This window comes from Callithrix jacchus, chromosome 7, assembly GCF_049354715.1.
Source record: "Callithrix jacchus isolate 240 chromosome 7, calJac240_pri, whole genome shotgun sequence".
NCBI lineage: Eukaryota > Metazoa > Chordata > Mammalia > Primates > Cebidae > Callithrix > Callithrix jacchus.
Window position 1 is genome coordinate 62,663,848 of NC_133508.1, and position 6,000 is coordinate 62,669,847.

The window sequence follows — 6,000 nt, forward strand, 5'->3', positions numbered from 1 at the left end:
TTAGTCCCCTGTGATGCAGTGACTCAAATCCAGGCTGTTACTGCATGGCTGTGTGGCCTTGGGGCAATCACTTCACCTTGATGACTCTCATCTGTAAAACTGGGGGAATAGCCATCGGCCCTGGCAGTTTTGCTGTGAGGCTTAAAGGAAAATCTGGATTTAAAGAGCTCAGTAGTGCCTGGCACATGTTCAACCTGTCCCTTGAATTCCCTATTTTACAGAAGAGGAAAATGAGGCTCAGTGAGCTCCAAAGTTATAATCCTCTAAATGTAAAAAAAAAAAAAAATCATACAAATACACAGTGAGCACATCTCTGTTAATTTCACTCATTCACGAGGCAGCTCTCAGGATGACAGAGCTGGTTCAGAGAACTCATTGATGGGAGTGGAGGAAGCACAGGGAATACTGGAACAAGATTGCCAGTTAGATCTCAAACTGGGAAATACCCTACAGTTCATGAACCATAACCTTTAGGGGTGATCCCTACCGATCAGAAGTCATCTGTTTCACTGTTGGACAAAAATTGTTTGTAGCTTATCTGTTTTCTACATATTAGCACCTTAGTTCTCAGAATTATTAAATGTTTGGGTCCCAATACATAGGGAGTAAAAAGTCAAACAAGGCCAGGCACAGTGGTTCACGCTGGTAATCCCAACATTTTGAGAGGGTGAGGCAGGAGAATGGCTTGAGCTCAGGAGTTAGAGACCAGCCTGGGCAACAGAGAGAGAACTTGTCTCTAAAAAAAATAAATAAATAAAAGCCAGGGGTGGTGGTGCACGCCTGTAGTCCTGGAGGCTGAGGTAGGAGGATCACTTGAGCCTGGGAGGTCAAGGCTGCAGTGAGCCATGATTATGTCACTGCACTCCAACCTGGGCAACAGAGCGAGACCCTGTCTAAAAAAAAAAAAGGCAAACAAAGTTACTCCCCTTTAGGGAGTCCCACAACACTTGAGAGCTTGTTATGTAATGCCCCAGTGGGAGGATTAAGACCACACAGGCTCCTCATTGCTTCACTTCTAAGTTTTACAAAATTTTCCTTAACAAAGTCGTGTTGACAGGCTGGGAAATGGAAGGAGTGACCTTCTGACCTGTGTCGGGATTACTTCTGAGCAAGAATTTCTGATCTTTTTGCTCTGAAAAGCCAAGTTCTGCTACCATTTTAGGCTAATGATAAGAAAATGAAAGCCTGAGGCTGGGCATGGTGGCTCACACTGTAATCCCAGTGCTTTGAGAGGCTGAGGCGGGTGGATCACCTGAGGTCAGGAGTTTGAGACCAGCCTGGCCAACATGGCAAAATCCCATCTCTACTAAAAATAGAAAAATTAGAAATTAGTCATGAGTGGTGGTGGGTACCTGTAATCCCAGCTACTCAGGAAGCTAGGGTGGGAGAATCGTTTGAACCCGGGAGGCAGAGGTTGCAGTGAGTGGAGATCGCACCACTGCACCACAGCCTGGGTGACAGAGCGAGACTCCGTCTCAAAAAAAAAAAAAAAAAAAAAAAGAAGGCTGGGCTCGATGGCTCACGCCTGTAATCCCAGCACTTTGGGAGGCCGAGGCTGGCAGATCACTGAGGTCAGGGGTTCGAGAGCGGCCTGGCCAACATGGAGAACCCTGCCTTTACTAAAAATACAAAAATTAGCCAGGCGTGGTGGTGGGTGCCTGTAATCCCAGGTACTCAGGAGGCTGAGGCAGAGAATTGCTTGAAGGCAGAGGCTATAGTGAGCTGAGATCGTGCCACTGCACTCCAGCCTGGGTGACAGAGCAAGACTCTGTCTCAAAAACAAGAAAAAAAGAAAAGAAAAGCCCAAGGCCAGGTGTGGTGGCTCACGTCTGTAGTCCCAGTGTGTTAAGAGGCCGAGGTGAGAGGATCACTTGAGCCCAGGAGTTTGAGGCTACCGTGAGCTGTGGTTGCACCTCTGCCTTCCAGCCTGGGTGACAGAGTAAGACTCTGTTTCTAAAACAAATTTTAAAATAAAAAATAAATTTAAAAAATACGTAAAAAAGAAAATGAAGGCCCAGGGAAAGGGTGTGACTTGTCCAAGGTCACATAGCCATGCCTAGAAGAGGCGTAGAGGCTGGAACCTGCTTCCCCATCCCCAATCCCCAGGTCCGCCGGATGGTTTCCCTGACCCTGTACCCTATGGGGTTCAGGTGTGGTTACTCGCTATGACCAGGAATGGCTCTGCATCCTGTGTGTATGTGGGGGGCATCTACAGGGGCAGACACTCATCTGGAGTTGATTGATATTGCAGAGTTTGGGATTCACCATGGCTTGTGGTTATCTCTGTGCTCAGGCAAGAGAGAACTGCGACCCCAGAGCCTCCGGAAACCTCCAGCCTCCACACTTGCTAATTCTGCAGTGAGACACTCAGGCAGCCCAGAGCTGGAGGAGCAAACAGCCATAGACAAGAAGCAGCAGATGGGTTTCCACGGTGATCATTTCCTGGATTCCAAGTATCTTCCCTCTTCCTGAATGGAGGTGGAGGTGCAGCAAGAGGAACAGGGAGGGGGAGGCCCAAGTCTTGGTCCCAATCCAGCCAGATGGATACCTCAGCGCCCCTTGGGTGAGTCTCACCTCCCTGGGTCTGAGGAGGGACAGAAGGATGCCATTTGTTAGGGGCCTGCTTCACACCAGGCATGGTGTGCTGAATGTTATACACTCACTGTCTCATGTATTTAATCTCCTTCCCAGCAAGCCTTTAAGGAAAGAGCTATTATTAGCATCCCCATTTTACTGATAGGAAATAGAAGCACAGAGAGGTGAAGTAACTTGCACAGGAACACCCGGCTTGTTAAAGAGCTCAAGTGCTCTTAACCACAGGACTCTACTGCTGGGTCCCTTCCTCTGAGGACCAGGGCCATTCCTTCTGGAGATTTCAGGCCCAGCCTGAAGCAGGAGGGAGGGAAGGAAGGCCAAGCAGGGTGCAGAGAGTAAACACTTCAGGTGAAACATGGTATTATTAGGCCCCATTTTCTGCCTGGGTGTCCTGGCCAGTGCTTCAGGCAGGAAGCACCCCCATGCCCAGGCAGCACCCAGGCAGCTGTGACACCACCACAGCTATGACACACACTGCAGTGCTCAGAGATCTCAAATTCACACAAAGGCCTACTTCAACCTTGTCCTGTAAGAAACAAGTCTTCTGCCTCCTCCAGGAAGCCACCTACTTTGCCCCAGAGGCTAGGCCCTCTCCTCGGTGCTGTCCTCTCCTTGCTGCTCTGGTTCATTCCCATCCCCCGAAGGGTTTGCTTCTGTCCCATTGACCAGAGCCCAGGTATAGGATGGGGGCTCCTGGGGGCTTTACTGAGCACTGAAAAGCCGGATGGAGGCCTCTGACAAATCCCTGATCCCAGTTCTGCCTGCCAGGATGCCCCTGCCTTCTCTTCCTCCACCCAAGCCCCAGGGCAACCCTGTGAATTGCAGTCCAGACAAGGCCAGGTTCCAGCTGGCCTGAGAGCCTCCCCTACCAGGATGAAGGTAGGAGAAGCCTTCTGTGTGCCAAATATGGGCATGGGCAGGATCCAGCCAGGGTGCTCAGGGCTGGGATGGGGGATGCACAGAGCTATTAATAGAACAGGATTAGGTATTTCCCCAAACCCCAAACCAGCTGGCCTTGGCCTTCTAGCCATCTTAACTTTGTCCACCCACCCATTCCTTTACTCATTCAACAAATATTTGTTGAATGCATATATATATATATATATATATATATATATATATATATATGTCTTTTAAAAAAAACAATAAAGACAGCCTTGCTATGTTGCCTAGGCTGATCTCAAACTCCTGGGCTTAAGACATCCTCCCGCCTGAGCCTCCTGAGTTGCTGGGATTATAGGTGTGTGCCACCTTGCCTGGCTTATTTATTTATATTTGATTTACATTTTTAAAAGATGGGGTCTTCCTCTTGTGCCTGGGCTAGAATACAGTGGCACCATCATAGCACACTGCAGCCTAAAATTCCTGGAATCAAGCAATCCTCCTACCTCACCCTCCCGAGTAGCTGGGATTACAGGCTTACACCACCACACCCAACTAATTTTTGTATTTTTAGTAGAGATAGGGTCTTGCTTTGTTGGACAGGCTGGTCTTGAACTCCTGGCCTCAAGTGATCTGCCCACTTCAGCCTCCCAAAGTGCTGGGATTACAGATGTGAGCCATCGCACCAGGCCACAAATGCCAGCTTTTTGATGAGGCCTCCCGTAACTCTGTTTAACATTGTAACTCATCCCATCTCTCCAGTGGTTATTGCCAAATAGCATGAGATATTTACTCATTCTCTTCTTGCCTGTTTTCCCTCCCTGGAAGGCAAGTTCCAGGAGGGCAAGATTTTTTTCTGCTTTGCTCACTGGCTGGGTGCGGTGGCTCAAGCCTGTAATCCAGGCACTTTGGGAAGCCAAGGCGGGTGGATCATGAGGTCAAGAGATCGAGATCATCCTGGTCAACATGGTGAAACCTCGTCTCTACTAAAAATACAAAAAATTAGCTGGGCATGGTGGCGCATGCCTGCAATCCCAGCTACTCAGGAGGCTGAGGCAGGAGAATTGCCTGAACCCAGGAGGCGGGGGTTGCGGTGAGCCAAGATGGCGCCATTGCACTCCAGCCTGGGTAGCAAGAGCAAAACTCCATCTAAAAAAAAGACCTGCCTGGCCTCACAGTAGGGGTTCATTAAATAGCTGTTGAATGAATGAGAGACTTGTGGGGTGACAGACCCATCAAAAAGCTGTCCTTGCCTCCAGTCCTGCCATTTCCTGTCTCTCCCCACACAGAAAGCCACAGTGATTTTTCTAAAAACCACATTGCTCTCTTTCAGGTCTTAGGGTAGGTATCATTTCCTCGGAAGCCTTCTCTGGCTCCCTGGGCTATGGAGCCCTTCTGTGTACTCTCAGGGTCCCCTCCCCTCATTCTGGAATTGCCTGCAATTGCCTAGTTCTGTCATTGTCTTCTCCAGGATATCAAGCTCACCTGTCTCCCTCCCTGTTGGGAGCTGTAATGGTGCAGTGGTTATAGGAGTGACTATCTGGGTCCAAGTCTTGGCTAAGCCATGAGAATTTAGGCAAATTACTTAAGCTCCCTAGGCCTCAGTTTTCTCATCTGTAAAATGTGGATCATCAGCTTCTCTCTCCTAGGGTTGGGGCAAGGATGAAACGAGCTGATACAAACGAGAGATGCTTGGCACATGGTAAGTGCAATACAAGTGTCAGGTATGATTACTCTTACTCAGCATCATGTCTCCTGGCCTAGCTCAGAACCTGGTCCATATTCAACATTCCTGTTTGTTAGATGAATGAATGACTGTGTATGGGGATAGAAGGATGAAGGAGTGGCATGAGGACCTAGAAGGAGGCTCTAACCCAGCCTGAGGAACACTGGAGAAGCTTCCTTCTCCAATGGGGAGGGAGCTTTCAGCTGACTCCTGCAGGATGAGGAGTGGCTGGGCATGGTGAGAGGGGGGCTTGCGAAGTGGAAGCAGCCAGTGGCCTGTGTAGGGGCCTCTCAGCGTCAGAGAACTGAGGTGTGCAGGAGCCACGGTTCATCACTGAGTGACTGAGCCGTTAGTGCCGAGAGGCCAGTTTCCCCTTTGTGGGCTAGTTTTAGGACAGTCTCAGACTGGCTGCTCACTGAGGGCAACATGTTCCATGGTGGCTCCTTTGTCTGATCAGCAGCCCTCCAAGATCAAAGGGAGGCAAGCAGGGGAAAGGAGGCCACCCCTTGTTGAGGGACTCCAGGAGACAGGCCTGGGTCAACCTGGCAACCCATTCCTGGCTGAGATTATGCCCATCCCAGAGATAAGGGGACAGAGGCCCCACACCCCTGAGGCAGTCAGGGGAAGAGGCAGAGCCCACTCAAGTCTTCGACTCCCCATGCCTCCCGTTATGAGACCAGGGCTCCTCGTGGCCAGAGTGTGTCTCCCCCATCATCCCAGTGATTCCTCAGTGGATGGCATCACCCACTCCTGACTCCCCTCATAGGGCACTGACCAGGGAAATCCCTCCATGGGGC